A 17427-nucleotide genomic window follows, 5' to 3' on the forward strand; every position below is an offset into this window, starting at 1 on the left:
CACAGAACTTGAAGAAACTGCAAATTTCAACAAACAGAAGAACAGACCCAAGGTGCTTTTCCTGGAAAGGGCAGATACTATTTTCAAGGTAGCATTAGTGTCATGGTTTCCAATTTATTGTCTCAGAAAACTTCTTGTTGTAGCAGTAAGCAGTGTTAAAGAGGTAAAGGAAAGTCATAGCTAAAATGCTATCAACAGCCAAGCCCTTATCTATGTGACCATGACCACCATACGCACACAACTTCGGGGGTTTTTTTTTCCACAACCTGATGACAAGGAGGAAAGGAAAGTGGGGAGCACAGCCAAATTTTCCACAGCTGGTCCTCAGATGACCCCAGTCACCACAGAGCACTGGGTGTACATTCAGTGTACATGCACTGAATACGCAGCATTCCTAGCAGTCCTGCCCCAATGCAAGACAATGAATCAACAGTTAATGAAGGAGGAAAACTAAGCACAACTGGCTCAATGGCTTACCCAGGATGACAGAGCAAGTCCAGTGTTTTGGTCCTGCAGAGCTATAAGGGAAAGCAGGTTTTTGCTTTCCCGTATCACCGAATTTTTGGTGATATGGTCGTAGAAGGGAATATTAAAGAAGAATCGTTATAGGTACATAGTAGGTGTCCAAGGTGTACCACAAACTAAAGTGCTCAGATGCTTGCTGGCAAGTTTCCCAAAAGACATCCTCCTGTATATCTGCCTAAGACAATATTATTAGAAACAACAAAAACACCCCCCATAATAAAGCTAAATATTTAAGCCATTTATTTAAACAGATCAGAAGAACACACACCCTTTCCTTTCTACTCCAGGTGCAGAAAAACAGTGTTACAACTTCGAGGAAAGGAATTCACTGGGTGTTTAGGTGTGCACTGATCATGCTCTTGACGCATATGCTGAATGAGACAGGTTTGATCCCATGCATGAGAGGACATTACACAAAGAGAAGGAGATGAAGGGCTGGGGTAAGGGATCCCTGCAGCAGAAGCCTGTTGCTTCAGCAAATTACAAACGCACAGCAGAAGCACACCACGATGCGGTAGTACAAAGCATTTGTTGCTTGCTCATGGAATGGGAACATCACTCAGGAACAGCTGAGTAACAGGTACATTGTAAAAGAGAAGGGCAATAAAAGCTTCACAGGTCCTTACACCACTTTATATCAAACATATGCCACTTGCTCTGTTCATTCTACTTTCTTTTCTCTCCCAATGTTTTGAAAGCAAATAATTACCAGAAAAGTGCTCCTTATAGTACACAGTCACATCTACACATCCCAGATTTTATAGTACTGTGAGATTCAGTGATCAAATACACATATTTACAATTACTATCCTAGTTGCATACAAAAAGCACATATTCTAAATGCATTGACAAAATTACAGCCATACAAATCTGACCAGATGAAGGCAGAGCAGGGCTCTGGCCAGGGAACAACACTGACCCCCATGCCAAACTTGCTTCCACACAGGCTGAATTTCCAAAAGTTGCTCAGAGGAGGAGGAGGAGGAGGACTGGGCACCCATTTGGTGGAAACTGTTTTAAAAGGCTCTGCCACAGTGCGTGAAAAGGCTGGGAGGAGAGCAGAAAGAAGAGAGTTATTTCTCAGTATACTTTGTTACAAATTAATTTTGCTCTTTCCCTTCTCTACGAAACTTGTTTCCATTGTTTGGAATTTGTTTGGGTGGTTGTTGGGTTCTCCCTTCTCAAAGGGAACAGCAGGAAAAAAATACACTGAAAAATTAGAAAAACATCAATTGTTGCACAAGAGTTTTTTTCTTCAAAAAAACCGTAAGAAAACCCATACACACCCTGGGCAGAGCGCCTGAAATCAGATGTAATATCTAGAGTTGCACTTCAGTCTCTCTCTTTTAATTGGCTGCACTTGATTGTATCCCTTTAAGGAAACAGGAACGAATCCAGGAACCTTTGTGGTGTTTACTCAGCAGGAGATTAGCCCAGCTTGATAGCCCTGAGCTAACCCATGCTGCAATATTGATGGATGACTTCATCATAGGATATGCCAGTATGATAGAGAGGTATATCCCAGAAACACCGACAGCTTCAAGGCGCCCCATCATTCTGAATAGCATCTTAAAAAAGGTGCTCTGCTGCAATTCACTGTTTCCCTCACTGAAGTTCATCAAAGATGAACACTTCTTTATGACTTGTCATACCAACCTCTTAATCTTTGCCAAAAAAAACTTGCCATGGAGAAACTTGTTTGATGCAGACTCTATGCTCCTATCTGCAAGCAACTCGAGATTGCTAACAGTTCTCTTTTTTTATTTCAAGACGTGAACAAATAAACTTCTTAAAACTGCACTCACTGATCCTTCCCAACTCAAGAACATAACAGAAAGCACCAACACATGCCAAGAACCATCAGTGTAATAAGTCTTCAACCCAGACAAGTATCCACGACATACCAAAACAATATTCTTTCCCCCAGAAATTGCCACAAACCCTTCATCACACCGACACGCCATTCCCCAGCCATGCCCATCGCAACCCAGCGACACTTTGCAGCTCTCTCACACTGGCACAGTGTCACAGCATTGGCACTGCAAACACTGAGGGCGCGTGTTTGCACTGGAACCTCTCCTACTAATCGGGGTTTTGGCTTTGTTGCGTTGTTTTGCTTGGGGAGTGAAGAGAGAAAGCATCAGTTTTTCCTCTAATGATATTTGGGCCAAGAGTTAATTCTCAGCAATTAAACACAAAATCCAAACCACATTTTTTCCATAAACAGCTAATGGTCTTGGATCTGTCAATATAACTAGCACACAGCTGATTTTTCAGAAAATAAAGAGCACACCTGCAATAAGACATGACAAATTGCAACAGCTAGTTTAAAAACAACTCATTTTTACGAATTCCTTCACTTTATAAAGGCTTACAGGTTTCATGAAACAACTTTTTTTTTTTTTAAAGATACAGAACATTGCAACATCTCATACAATACAACATAAGGATTCATCTCATGTAATGGAAAAAACAGCAATATTGTACCCTTTGGCTTCAAGAAGAATAATTCATTGTATTTCCATAGGCTGTAGATCATGCTGCACATCCATAAAGGACATGGTTAGCCAGCAAGTAAGTAAATAAGTAGATATCATTCATTTAGTCAAGTAGAAAAGGCTCCGAGCAGTATCAAGTTTCCCACTGATGCCACTGCTGTTAATGTTCTACCACAAATATGCAGTTGTTAGAGGACCAAGGCAATCAGCTCAAGAAAATAATTGAGAAAGACAGGATATTATAGCTGTGAAGAGAAAATACAGCCTTTATTTGTGTTAGCTGAACACTGCTAACAGTGTTGTGATGTTGAAGGTAGACGCTGCTTTGAGTTCAGCAATCAGTAGGTAGATCATGCCTGTGTAACACCAAGCATGTTGACTGCAGAGTAAGTGTTCTGCTGGTGATACCTACTGGCAAGGCAGGTATGCAGGAGGCAAACAAACTTTTTTTCCCAGCCCAGATGTGGGAAAAGAAGGAGAAAAGACAGAGAACTTGGCACTTGACATCAGACACGCTGGATCATTTTTGATTCAAAGTGAACACTGAGCACTGGGAACCCAGGCAAAGGAGATCCCTGCACTCTTCTACTCCTCTTTTCCAAGGGCCGGTACAGCAGGCAAGAACACCCCATAAGGAAGACAAGCTCTAGATCTAAGCTGGCATTCAAAGCTTTTCAAATAGTCTTAACAGGAAATTACATAAATCCAGGGCAGCTCCGAAGCTTGTTTAATTGAACGTTGCTGGCAATTTCCTCCTGCCTTACCAGCCCCTTTAGCAAAGCAAGCACTTGCATGCAGAGCAAGTTGTACCAGAGACAACAACCAGAAGTCAGTGTGCTTCTGCTGGGCTTCTGCCACTAGTTATAGAACAGCTAAGATGTCATGAGGAACACTTGACATGTGATGAGCACCACCTTGGCTGCTGCAGCTCAGCAAGGACATGTCAGCAGAAATGCTGCTGTGGAGACTCCTTTCACACCCTGAGAGCAGCAGGGCCACCGGTACACAAGGCTCTTCCCCTGCCCTCAGGAATGCAACCACACTTGGTGTCCTGCACAGAAAATTCACGCTGAAAGGAGGCATCCCTCAGTCCTGTGCTGGTGGAGAGCTAGACACACTCCATCAGTGTCCTTGAAGGGCAAAATTATATATGCAGAAACATCCATTTGTTGAATACATGGATAAAAGCTTCTAATGGATACAAAAAGCTTCAAATATAAAAATTTGGGTTTTGTGGAGTTGCCAGTGTAACCAATTCCTGAATGGCAGAGATAGTGAAGAAATGTCCCCAGTCACTGTCTTCTTTAAGAAGAGAATCCAGGAGCCTCAGATAAAACTGGGTGGTGGCACTCGCACATCAAACAGGAGGAAGCACTCCTCTGCAAACCATTAAAGATAGGACTGGATGACACAGGATGCTGAGGATGTCACAGGCATTCATGGGCTGCAGAAATGGCTGGTTTTTTCTTCCCTGAGTTTGTCCATAAAGGACTATTGCACAAAATATCTGTTTTGGTGAAACTTTTCTGAGCCACAAACAGCCAAAAGAGTGTACTAGAAAGTATTGTTACACATTTATGCTGGGAAGACAGGGTATATGCCATTAGCTGCTGTTGGAGGCACGGTGCTGGTTCAGCCTGGCTGTTCTTCAGCATGAATAGAGGCTGCTTTCTCATTGCAGGAACCACCCTCAAAGTACACGGAGTCTTCTGCCAAAAGGATCACAGCATTTGCTGCATTTTCACCAAGGACAGTCCTATGAACTGGACTTGGTACTCCAACAGCCAAAGTCAGGCTTCTTCCCACAACTATCACTGCCATCAGACCCATAACTTGGGTGCCAAATTCAACTCAGACCTCCCTTTGAGTCCTCAGATTCTAGCTGTCTATGTAATACCAGAACAAAGATTTTCCTTTCCAACAAGCTGAATCTCTCTCTGACAGCCACGCACCTTGTCTGACCTCAGCAGGAACCCTCCTGGGCTGCTGTTACCTAAGCGCACTTGTCCAGCAGAGTCACTGTGTAAGTCAGTCACCCTCTCTAGGCATCCTTTCACTAGTTCTCACCTCTGTTGTAAGAAAGGGAGACAACTGGTGTTAGCTTTGTGGAGGATGATCTCTCTGCCACACAACCTCAGGATGCTGAACGAGAAAGGTGTTGACTGCTGCCTCTAGCTGGCTCCCAAACTTGTGTCACTTCTTCATTAAACTTCCCAAAAGCCACCCACTGTCCTGAGCTCAAGGCCTTCCTGGCCAGCTGCAAGATTTCCTCCGCTGCTTCAGTGCCCTCTTTGTGCAAAGGCTAAAAATCCTGCAGCAATCCCATCTCACCTGGAGTACCACAGGTGTAAGTTCACAGAAGTGGGGCAAGAGCTTTATCTTTGTTGATCAAGATCCTTGATCTTGAAATCAACCTCATACAAACAAAAATTCATACCCTTTTGTTGTCCTCAAATAGCTTCGCCACCACGCACACATAAAATACCAAACCAGAACATCAGACCACCCAATCCCCTTTCAAAGGAGAAACTTCTTTTTGGTAAAGCACCCACTCACACTGCATAATGAATACATGTGATAGACTGATTTCTTCTCCAGCTGAGCCAGCAAGTTCTCTGCAGCATTCGAAACCTCCTCATCCAGAGGGCTACAGCTGCAGGGGGATGCATGAAGTTCAACCATCTTTTCCTCATCCCAGGAAATTCACCTCCAGTCTCTTGAGAATAGTGGAACAGTAGACTCTTGGACACAGTGATCTCACCTCCATACCCTTTCCTGCAACCGGGGGAGAAGCTTTACCTCACTACTCTGAATCTGCGAGGTGTACTTAAAGGACAAAAAACAGTTTGCAAAGATTAACAAGTAGGAATAGGTATGGAAAGGACTTCCAGGCACCACAACTCCCTGGAGAAGTCTCTCCGTGGCTGGTGATGTATTGGTTTTGCCCAGGAGCGATGTATGGGACCCATGGACAGTTTGACCTTTCTGCAAATGCTATTAAAACAACAAACAGAGCTGAGGCAGCTGGGTGAAGCCAATTTCCAAGAAGACAGTTAACCCATTCTCTGCCTCACAGAGATAAAAATGGCCATACGCATAGCTGCGTGACACTTGGTTACCTCTCAGCTAAGGATCCACCCTAACAGTGGGTACAAAGGTAAAGATTCACCCCTTCCTGTGTGCTAAGGAGGTGCTGGCTGTGCTATGCAAAACACCATTCCTGAAAAGCCAGTGTAATCTGTGCACTGAAAAAGGATGAAATCCATGCCCTGACTAAAGACACCACTTGGCTGTCGGATCATTGAGAGGGCCACAGGTGAAGTCTTGGATCCAGGGAGTCATCACTTCCTCTCCCTAAAGAGAGAGGATCAGTCTGAATGTCCAAGAATTCCAGGATCTCATACAAGATACCAGAAATATCCTCTCCCTTTCTTTTGGGGGGACAATCACAACAAAATACTAAAAGCCTCAGATTTCTACACGACAGGAAACCAAAGAACGTTTTGAGCAGCCACAGGCCCTGAACTGCTCCTCCACAAAGTGGGATAACTCTTGCAACTGAAGGGCACACGTTCCCTGCGTACGAAGCACAGCTTAGTGCAAGGAGCAATCAACATAAGGAACAGCATTTGAAGCAAACTTGGAAGCGGATGCTGTCCGAGAGGTGCTTCTGTTCAACTTGTACGACTGTTCTGGGAAAGGTGAAATTACTGGCGGGGGGGAATATTTCCCTCTGACAAAAGGTGTCACTGAGTCAGAAGCCCACAGCAGCAACACTGATGTAGGATTACAGAAAAGGTGGGGGGGAGGGAATAGGTCTGCTTATGAGAGATAGTGGAAAATTTCTTGACAAATATTTTTAAAGAAAAATTTCTAAGTCTTCACAAAGTATGCAGCAGAAAATCCTTAGTTTTTAATCTAACCAGCTCAAGACATCCATTTCATAAGAAAACAGCACAATCCCACATATTCTAAGCATGTACTTTTTCCCCTTTACATTTGAAAATGTAACCATAGCAGCTATTACTCTAAATCAGCAGTTTCCCAAACCAGTGACTTACTAGAATTAGTTAAGCGACCTGCAGAACCACATCAGAACTGAGAGCAAGTTTCTTCAGCTCAACACTTGCAAAGACGGGTGATCCAAACTGAAGCATTAACCATCTATTAATTAAGCACCTCCAGCTCTTGAAAACCAATCAATAAATTTTCCCTCTTCCGTCAGGGGAATAACAACGGTTGTCTGCAGTGCTATACAATGCCACTGCACTCTGAGTCTCTGCCCTGTTTCTACGCTGCTGCTTTAAAGCAAAAGCAGGAAGCCGGAACAGAAAGCTCCTAGGGAGAAACTCTGCTGAGACACAGTAACTCCCAGTCTTGTTCAGGCTTCCTTCTACTCAAATAATCCCTTGCCCAGAAGACAGACACTTTCTTCCCTCCCCTCCACCCTGTTACACAACCTCGTTTTCTCTCTCTGCAGGTGTCCCCACATACCTCAAGCAGGAGGACAGTATCACTCCCCTTCCCTGGAACCAGCAGTATATTCCACAGCAAAAAGCTAGCAGAGAATGAACACCGCCACTGTAAATAGAGTATCAGAGCAGGTCCAAGCTAGGAGGTGTGGTTTGCAATGCTCCCTATGCATCTCATCCCCTTTCCAACATAGGCTAGCAGCCATCGGTTCAGAAAGCACAAGAAAAACTGCCATTAAGCTCCCAAGGTAAGTTCCTTGTAACCCTGCCTGGCAAACAGCTGTGAATGAGAAGGGCTTGTTTCTGAGCTGCCTCAGGCAAGAGGGGAAGAAGTGTTAAGAAAACAGATGATCCCTTGTCTCATGCTGAACTTATCCTCCCTGAGAAACTAGCTGTGCTTGTAGGTAGCTTGCTGCCTACCTCACATCCAATTTCAAGAAGGGCAGGGCTGGAAACTACCCCTATGAATCCTGCCTCAAGTTTAATTCCACTTTTACATAGCTGGCAACCTGTTTCACAAAGAGAAGCATGGAGAGCTTAGGAAAAAACAAAGGTAAAGCCCAAGATGACACTGCAAGAAGCATCTTCCCAAAGCACCGTAAAACACCCCCCAGGGGTGGGGTGCACACCCCAGGACTTTCTCACTAAAGCAGCCAGCGATGCCACCCTCTATCTTGCCACTGACCAAAGCATTCCTCTATCCCACAGCACCACCAAAAGGAAGCAAAGCCACACCTGTCTGCTGACTGTTGGAGATACTGATGGGGATGCATCCCTAAATGGCAGCTGCAGGGCCCCCAGGCAGCATGAAGTTGCCCTCAGCTGTGTCAGGTCCCACTGGTTGGGCCTGAGGACCTCTTGGAAGCTGACAAAGAAAAGAAAAAAAGAGCACATTGAGACCCTGGCAGGCTGGCTCTTTGTCACCTGGTATGGTATTGTCCCCTTTGCTCACCCCTGCCCCAAATGCCTCTTCGTGTCAGCCCTCAAGGATAATATTTGCCCAGCAAACAAGCTTTGCCATACAAGTCACAAGCGGGCAAGCCCAGCCCCTACAGAGAGCAAAAACCACTCTTCCACCAGTTCCCACTGAGAAGACTCCAGCTGGTATCTGAACAGTGGAGACCTCATCAACCTGCAAACAGAGGAGCTACAACAGCCTCATCCTCCCAGCAGCAAGCGATGATGGGACCTGCAGAAAGCAAAGGTAAAGACGAGTCCTTCCCTATGTATTTTAAGATGGTTATTTCAAACCCCAGACTGAAAAATGGACATGAAGAGCGCTACAAACGACCACACTTATCTTTAATACAGATTTAATGGAACCAGCGAGCTCCTCCAAGCTGTCTGGGAGGGCTCTCTGCTGCCAGAGGGCAGCTCTGCTCCTCCCAGACCAAGACGATCACCTCTCCACTCCTCACAGTCTCAGCTTTGCCTCAGCCCCAGGACCACACATCCTTTGGGGCAGGCTCTAGCTGTGTAGCTGAGGCAAACAAACCCAAGCAAACCCAGAACAAGTGAGTAACCTGCCCCTGAGCAGGAGAGTTTACTCACCGTTTTGTTTGCTGTTGCTGCAGAGGTGATGCTTAACACTGAACCATGGTCTCGGCTGTGAGGCTGCTAGAACATCACAAAAAAAGGAGCAAACTGCTCTTCTGGACCTCGCAGCCTGTCCTGTCTCTGATCTCCTCCTGGGGTCCTTTATATAGCCTCTCTTAGTACTGACCAGAACACAAAAGCTTACCAAACACAAAAAAATAAATAGCATTTTGGAGCCACATTAATGAATCATTAGGGTTACATGGATAAAGGCCAGGAAATGCAAAAAGTTACGGTTCCCATAGTAAAGCTAATCCAACCATACTGCACATCCTGTGTATTTAGTGGTACACGTTGAAAAGAAAAAGCCTTCATCCACTGATGCCAAAAAGGTTTTTCATTTAGTAAAGATACTTGAATACCACCCCCCACACACAACATTTATTGTTCAGAGAAGTGGATTTTCAGATTGAATTGGATTAAGCCAATCTAAGCATCATTACAGCTCCCCATATCTAGGGCAATAGTAAGAGCTCTCAACCATGATTACAGACTGAACGTTATTTGCCCAACCTGAACAGAGGAAAAAGAACCCAGGCGTCAGAACGGGTTGAGTCACCAAGTTGCAGTCGGCGCCGGTTCTGCACTTGGATGCAGCAGGGAGGTGATAAGGAGAGAGGGGACAGAATAACTGACCAACCCCCACACACCCATAACTAGTAACTGTCAATCCATTTCTATAAATGCTTATTTCTTTGATACTGACAGCCTGAAATATCCCCCTACCCAGCATCCCACCTCAAGTCCAGAAACAGGTTGTGAACGAACTACAGCCATGCTGATCTCTCTCCAGCACAAATCTGCATATTGCTCTGCTCTCCAGGCTCCTGAGGTCTTATCTTCCTGCTTTACATAAAGCCCACACCACTCTTCCCAGAAAGAACAGCTACAAGTGGTCCATTTGCATTTAGCAGCTTTGACTGAGCAACCAAATTTGCATGGGAAGCGAAAGACACTTTTTTTGCCATCGGAAACACATTAAATCAAAGAGGTTTGTGCATCTGTATTGGAGCAGAGGATTACTCCTCTGGCTGTGTGTCTGGAAGGGAGGAAGGATAGAGCAGAGATATGGCAAACTCCTTTAAGAGGCAAAGAGGGTAAGGAGGATGGAAGGCAGCTCTCAAGCACAGGAGCAAAGCGTGCAAGGGAAGAAATGTGTACATTTGTGGGGGCAACCTCATGTGTCCTTTTTCTTGCCAATAAATCAGAATTCTTTTCCTAGTTCTGTGATCTCAGAAGGGCACAGTTCAGAACAACAGACACCTTTGAATTTCAAAAACATGATAGGTTTTTGAACAGTGACATCTTGGCATCTGCCAGGATCTTACCAGCATCACAAACTTGGGCCAGCCCCACGCCCAGCAGCGCTGCTGCTGAAGAGGTCCTCAGCCCTGCCGGACACCAGGGCACCCGCAGAGCCCTGCTCAGAGGGCACCGAGCTCATGAAGCTGCTCACGGAGCAACATCAACCCCAGAGTCCACAGTAGGACACAGGCACAGGAACACACAGCAGAAGTCTTTCTGCCCACAGGGCTATTTGGTGGCTGGTTCTTCACTCACACCCCTCAGGCCCTTGCTGTCTCCTTGGGTTGCACCCTCCTTCCCTTTTGGGCTCCACCACCAAGCCTCCACATTTTAAAGATGCTTTGCAACCCTCCCCACAGCTGCAATGCTTGGCTATTTCTTGGAGGTGCACAAATCCCAGACAGCATCTAGCCACGCCTGCTGAGGGTAACAAGGATTTGGTCATGCTTTATCTTATCTAAGCAACAATGACAGCTTCCTTCTTGGGCAAAGCTCAGCAGCTCTGCACCTGCCAAGGAGGGGAGCTGGGCAGAGGCCGGGAGCTGGGCAGAGGCCAGGGGCTTCAGCCTGCAGCAATTCACACCAGAGCGGGATGGATTCACACCAGTGCTGGCCTGCCCCACCCCACAACCAACCAGGCATTTAGTCCACAAGCAAGAGTTATGGGGAAAAGAAGGCTCAGCAATATTTACACATCTCATCTCACCTTCACCTCAGCTGCTAGCACAGGCATACAGCTCACCTTCCCTAGAAACAATACAACCATGCTAGTCCTTGCCAACAGATAAGGCCGTCAATTTTATTTTACAGGGAGTCAGACCATTTGTCCGGAGAGAAGACTTCAACATCCATCATGCTGTCAACATACAGGTCACCCACAGCTTAAATTCCCAGCTGGAGATGAGCTCGGTTCCATCCTCTTCATTTTACAGAGGGGAAACTGAGGCAGATAAAAGCACTACTCTTACTCAGAGATATTTTGCTGAATGAGATGAAGAGGTGTTCAGCTACTATAACAGTGAGGGCCACTATGTTTTCCTGTATTACACGTCAGATGTGCCTCCCCACACCTGCATCTCTCCCAAGCTCCTGCCATGCCCAGCCAAGGGCTTACAGCTAGCCTGTGAGCCTGTGGTCTGCTTCTAACCCTCCTTTTCCAGAGGCTGGACTTGCCTAGCTATGCCCAGACATAGCTGGATTTTTCCCCAAAGGTTTGCTTTCCATAGCCTAAATGACATGGTTAGAAATTCCACAATTTTATTTTTAGCACCACACAGCTAGCAGTCCTACTCCTCCAAAGGTCTGCAGATATCCTGCTTGTTATTCTTTTGAAGAGCTTGAGATCGGAAGCAATAAACAGCTAGATACTGTTACCTTGATTGCACAGCTACAACAACCGAACTCCACATTTTTCAAGCCTTCACTGCATTGCTTTAGCCTTCATCCAGCACACGTGCTAAAGGCTAATTCTTTCTAAAAGCTGCAGAACAGGTCTTAAGAGCTCTCCCCTGGCTCATGCTCTCATCTCCTCTTCAGAAACGCAGGTTGCCTCAGCCCACAATACATCATCTGCTGTGAACAGTGACATCTTGGCATCTGCCAGGATCTTACCAGCATCACAAACTCGGGCCAGCCCTATGCCCAGACAGCACGGGACCACCACAGCGGGTTTGGGGCTCCCAATCACGTTTTTAGAGGTCTCCTGCCATCCTCAGAACAACACAAACCTTTCCTGCAGGGCTTTCAGGTGTATGTAATCCTCAAACATCCTTCTGAACCAGGCAGTCCCTTCCACATAGATGGGGCCGTTAACTGGTGCAGAAAAGTGATACAAAGTCTTGTACCGGCACAGAGATTAAAACCACAGGAGCAGGGACAACAGCTCCTCCTTCAGATGACATCTCTGCTAAATTAACTGCAATCACACACTTCACTAGATAGAAAGCAGGGATGTTACAAGCCTCTTTGCTCTCAATCTTATTACTTGACAGATTTTCCTCCAGTTATGCCAACCAGGTGAGAGCACTGTGACCTTGCAGAGCCTTGTACCATACCCCGTTTCCTCCAAAACAAACCAACGATTAAGGTCACAGTCTCTAAGAGAACATGACAGTATTTGTTCCTGCTTTAGTGCTCTGTGACACACGGTTAAGCGAAAAACACTTGGCTAAAAAGTCCATATGGCTTCCCAATCATGTTACCCCAACCTGAATGAAGCACGGGAAAGCCCACCATGGCTCCAGACTTCCACAGCACCACAACTATATACACAACCCACAACAGCTATTAACCTGAGCTTTGGTATCGTTTTCTCCCAAAGCTCACAATATTTGTTATTCCACTTTAAGCCTCTAGGTCCTGCACTCAAGTGAAATACTGAGATCCAAGCATTCATGGCAGCCTACACAGACACGCAGAAATCTCCAAGATAATCAGAAATCTGCATGAGAAAGCAAATTAAGAACATAATTTTTTTTTAAAAAAAAACCATGTCATTCCATGGCACTTTTTTTTTAAAATGTCTGGCTGATGGTTTTTAAAAGCTTAGGGCTGGCAAACCTTTTGAACACATGGCCTGAAAAGAGCACATTGTGCTCCTCACCACAACAGAAGCAGGCAGGGAATACTTAGTGGATCCACCCCAATGCCCGTTGCACAGCTGCAGAGGTCAGGTTTGCTTAGCAAAATGTGCAATTAGGTCCATGCATAGGGAAATCCTTCTCGGCATTGGCCAAGAAAATAAAGCTTTAGGATACAGGACGGGGAAAAGAGAATACTGCTAGGAAAATATCAGAGGGATAATGCGAACATCAACAGCATCTCGCTTTCAGGCTGCTGCACTATCCATACCTCAGAGGATACACAGTGGCAAAGGACAGAAAGCCTTACTAATTGTGGCAATTCTGCTCTTTTGATGCAACAATGAAATGGATCATTCAAGATTCAGTTGTTCCAAGTAAACCAAGTATTTCCACCTCAGACTTTACATGGACAGCAAGCAGAGGCGTCTCCCAGGAACAGGGAAGACACTGCTCTGCTCAGTGAAAGCCAGCACATTAGCAGAGCACTCCCCAGAGCAGCCTTATCAAAACAAAAAGATGTAGACAGTGAGTAGCATGTGGGCTATATTATGGAAACCAAACCTAGTTTATTGTACGTAAGGATCAATATCTGCAAAGCTCTCTGACCATGAAGAACATTGTGCTTGGAGCTGTGCCCATATGATTTATGTTACTGCCAGTTGTCCTCATCCCATTAGTTTATTCTCTGAGGCTGCCTGGCAAAGTCACGAGTCACAGCAGACCCCCAGCACCATCTGTGTGCTGCTAAAGACAGCCCTACATGGAGTCCTCCTTTACAATACAATCTTCAGATCAGTAGATGGTAGGGTCTTGATTCATTAGATGCATCAAATTGGGAAGGGGGGGAGAAATCTTCCTATTTGATGGGGACAAAACAGCCAAGCAGACTTTCCAATAGGACAGTTTATGCTACCCAGCTTAGCTTGCCACAGCAGAGAGACCAAGAGAAGAGTGATGCTCTGAAGAATGAGAATAAAACTCTTTATCCAGCAAGGTAGCTTTGGAGAGATTTTATACCATCTTATGAAGGATCCTAAAATTTTATGCCTCAGGCCTCACATCAGTCTCTGTGTAGGAGGATGCCCTGGCAAAGAGAGGATTCCTCCACTCCAGCCCATTGCAGTTTCTCAGAACCTCCTCTGGACCACCTGAATTGGTGAGTGAAAGGACAGACTAGACTGATTATCTGTTTGATCTAGAAAAGTAATTCACTTAGCCTTCAGGAGATGTGTGTATATATATATTCATCTGTATATACCTGCTTATATGATCCTCAGAAATAAATATAGCTCTAGAATGTGAAAAATAAGATGCAATTGCCACTGAACCTGGGTAAGGCAAGGCTAGAAGTTACGAGTTTTCTGAGCCCCTTGATGCACAACAGCCGTCATCTCCACCAGAATAAGCAAGGACTCAAGGGGTCATGCCTAAACAAGCAAGGTGTGTTTGGATTATCCTGCCTCCTCAGGATATTCCTGAGCATGGCCATGTCTCTGTGTCTGATACTGGCGATCACTGGCCTCTTTTCCCCTTGGCTGTTTTCAGGAAGTCCTACAGGAAGGACCTGAGGTTCGACACACAAGTTCACTGAAGTGCATCCCATGCGCACAGGATGTTAAAGAGAAAGACGCTGCAGTCAGAAGAGGGAAAGCTCTCGTATTTTTTCCTTCCAAAGAGGAGAAACAGCACTAATGCAGCTGCTATAGGGACCCGCAGCATCTTTACTGTGCAGTGTCATCTGCATCTGGATCGTGGCAAGAAAGAACATTCCCTGAATAGAAGATGCTGAAAAAAAAAAGAAAAAATAAAGCCCCTGGACCTCATCTCAAAGGAGCCTGCAGACTTCAGAGCAACAGAGGAGGAGAGAAGACAGAAGGGACAGCAGCTCCCCAGCCGGGACCCCACCAGGGCAGCACTCCCGGTCCCACGGCCACAACCCCATCTCAGGAGCAGCATGTGGTGGAGAAGGTGGCCTTGGATCCTCCATACCTGTCCTTCGCTGGCAAGGGACCACCGACAGCTAGGGATAAGACAGGTGTGTCGCCCTGGACAGGTGAGGACCCCTGCAGCACAAGAAGCCCCCCAGCCCTCCACTCCCCTCTCCCCACAGCCGCAGGGGAGGGACAGGGGAGGCCAATGAGGCGAGGGCGAAGGTGCTACAAGGGCCCGTCACTGGGGCAGCCGCTCCCCAACACCTCACCGGCCGGGTCCTCGCCGGCTCCCCGCCACAGGCTCGGGACCCTGAGGGGTCCTGACCGGCGGCCAGGGCGCCGACGGCCGCACACGAACGGCGGGGGACAGCCGCCGCGGTGAGGGGACCCGTCCCCAGGGGCAAGGCGCTCTCAGCCCACCCGCCCGCCCCGCTGCTGTCAGTGCCGCCGGCGGCGCTGCCCGGCCCGGGGAGCCCCTCACACCGCTTACCTGATTCGGCAACGGGGGAGCGGACCAGCGCGGCACGGAGCGGGCACCCGCGGCCGCCCTGCCCGGGGGAGCGGGCGAGCGGAGCCGCCGCTAGCGCTGGAGGCGGCCCCGACCCGGAAATGAGCGGGGCCGCGGGCGGGCGAGGGAAAACCGGCCGTGCGGGCGGGCTGCGCCGGGCCGGGCAGCGGGGTGCCCGGGGCAGCGCCCCGCGCCGGCCGCCTCCTCCCGTCCCCGGCACAGGCAGCAACACCCACCCCCCGCCCCGACACCTCCCAAAAGACACGGCACCCGCAGGCTGGGGCTTGCGCACCCAGCCCTGCTCGCAGCCGCTCGCCCGGCATCGCCCGGCGCCTGGGCTGTTCTATGGAAGAAAGATCAACTGCAGCGATTAACGGCACCCAGTTGGGATGTTTGGGGTTTTGCTGCCATTAGAGGTGAAAAAGCTCTTTGCTTTCTCAGCTGCATGCTATAATATCAATTACCGCACTCGTGCCTGCCCTGTGATAGCGTATGAAGTATCTCTCTATGCTTCACTGCTGTCAAAAGACTGGAAAAAGAAAAAAAGAGCCCAAGCCCTGCAGCACCTATCAGCCACCTGCAGTAACAACCCCAACCCGTGCGGTGTTACTTTCCCCATCCCTGGGGATCCCAGCTCCGCAGCCCAGCTGGCAGCACCAGAGGAGCAATGCTCGGCTCCCTGGGCTTACACCAAGGAAAGCCCCTGGCTTTCTGCAGAGTCCAAGGGCTGTCGGTTTCCATGCGCCCCGACTGGAGATTAACCAGGGGAGGCCTTGATACCTAAATGAAACAGGCAGATACACAACAGCCAGTATCATCACCAGCTGGTGAAAGAGACAGCGTTCACACTTTCCCCAAGACATGCCCCTGGCTTGCAGAAGTTTCAAATTTGTGAATAATTTTTTACTAATTGTTTTGATACCAGACAGTTTAGTAAAAGTAGGCCTCAGAGTAGGCCCTAAAAGCCCCACTCTGTGTAACCTTTAGACAAAATCAACTTTCCTTTCAGTAATTTTCCTTTCAGCTAAAATAACTGCACATTCTGAAACCAACTGCATGTTTTGCAGACAGTCTGCTTCTGGGACTGATAATGGTTAAAGTTGTATCTATCACTGACTCTTGCTTGCGCTTAGTCTTAGAGAATCCAAGGTCTCTGCTAAATTCCTAATTACAAAGAAGGGCCAAAGATAAACAAGACTGTGAACAACGTCTTTGTAGTGTCTTAAAAGACGTGATTCACAGCTCTGGGGCCAGGAGAAGAGATAAATCCTGTAGGAACCAGAACAGGATCTTCTCCTTGGAGCCACCTGCATGTGTCAACAAAAAGGCCTCGACCACGCTTGCGCAGAAGCGGGGTTATGCAGCGGACGGCATAACTACGGGGGGGATTACAACCACTAGAGACCACCCAAGACCCCTTCCCCAATTTAGTACACATGTGCAAAGACATTATGTAATGTATTAGCATATGCATAAGGTTTCTTGGAATAGGCAGGCTTTTCTTGGAAATTGTATAAATATTCATTTTTCTATAACGTATATGAGTGTGCTTTTGCACCTCGGTGGACATGTTAGGTGGAACGATCCCCCACGTCCCTCAGCTGAATAAAGTAATGCCTGCTCGTTAATGCTAAAAGCCAGCATTAAGGAGTTTTATTCCCGCTTTTGGTGACAGGTTCACAAGTGCCAAGAACCTGCAGTTCCCACAAGATTGTGCTTAATTCCTCTGGGAAACCAGGGTCGACCCCGAAGCTCCAAAGAAACAGAGACTAGTATGATTTGGGGCATTTTGGCTTGAGAAAATCAGAACTGGGCCCAAATGCACCATTTTTCATCCCTAGGTCAATGCCCCAATTCATCGCATGCTGATGCATGTTTACCTGAGAGGATTTTGAAGAGGATGAACTGGATAGAGCCCAGCAAAACAAACCCACATCGTACAGTGCATTCAAAAAAATATTAAATAAATCTTTAAATGGCAAGGCAAGCAATCTACCACACCCAGGTAAA

At 47.0% G+C, this 17427-nt stretch overlaps 1 protein-coding gene across 2 annotated transcripts in view; it reads right to left on the reverse strand.

The window, feature by feature from the left end:
• Positions 1-15468, reverse strand: part of CRACR2B (calcium release activated channel regulator 2B) — a 55573-nt gene extending 40105 nt beyond the window's left edge. For both annotated transcript variants that reach the window (XM_068399034.1, XM_068399035.1), the window contains exon 1: positions 15400-15468. The gene's annotated coding sequence lies outside the window, so the exon portion shown is untranslated. The remainder of the gene's footprint in view (positions 1-15399) is intronic.
• Positions 15469-17427: the final 1959 nt, after the last annotated feature.

Source organism: Nyctibius grandis, chromosome 4, assembly GCF_013368605.1.
Source record: "Nyctibius grandis isolate bNycGra1 chromosome 4, bNycGra1.pri, whole genome shotgun sequence".
NCBI classification, from domain to species: domain Eukaryota; kingdom Metazoa; phylum Chordata; class Aves; order Nyctibiiformes; family Nyctibiidae; genus Nyctibius; species Nyctibius grandis.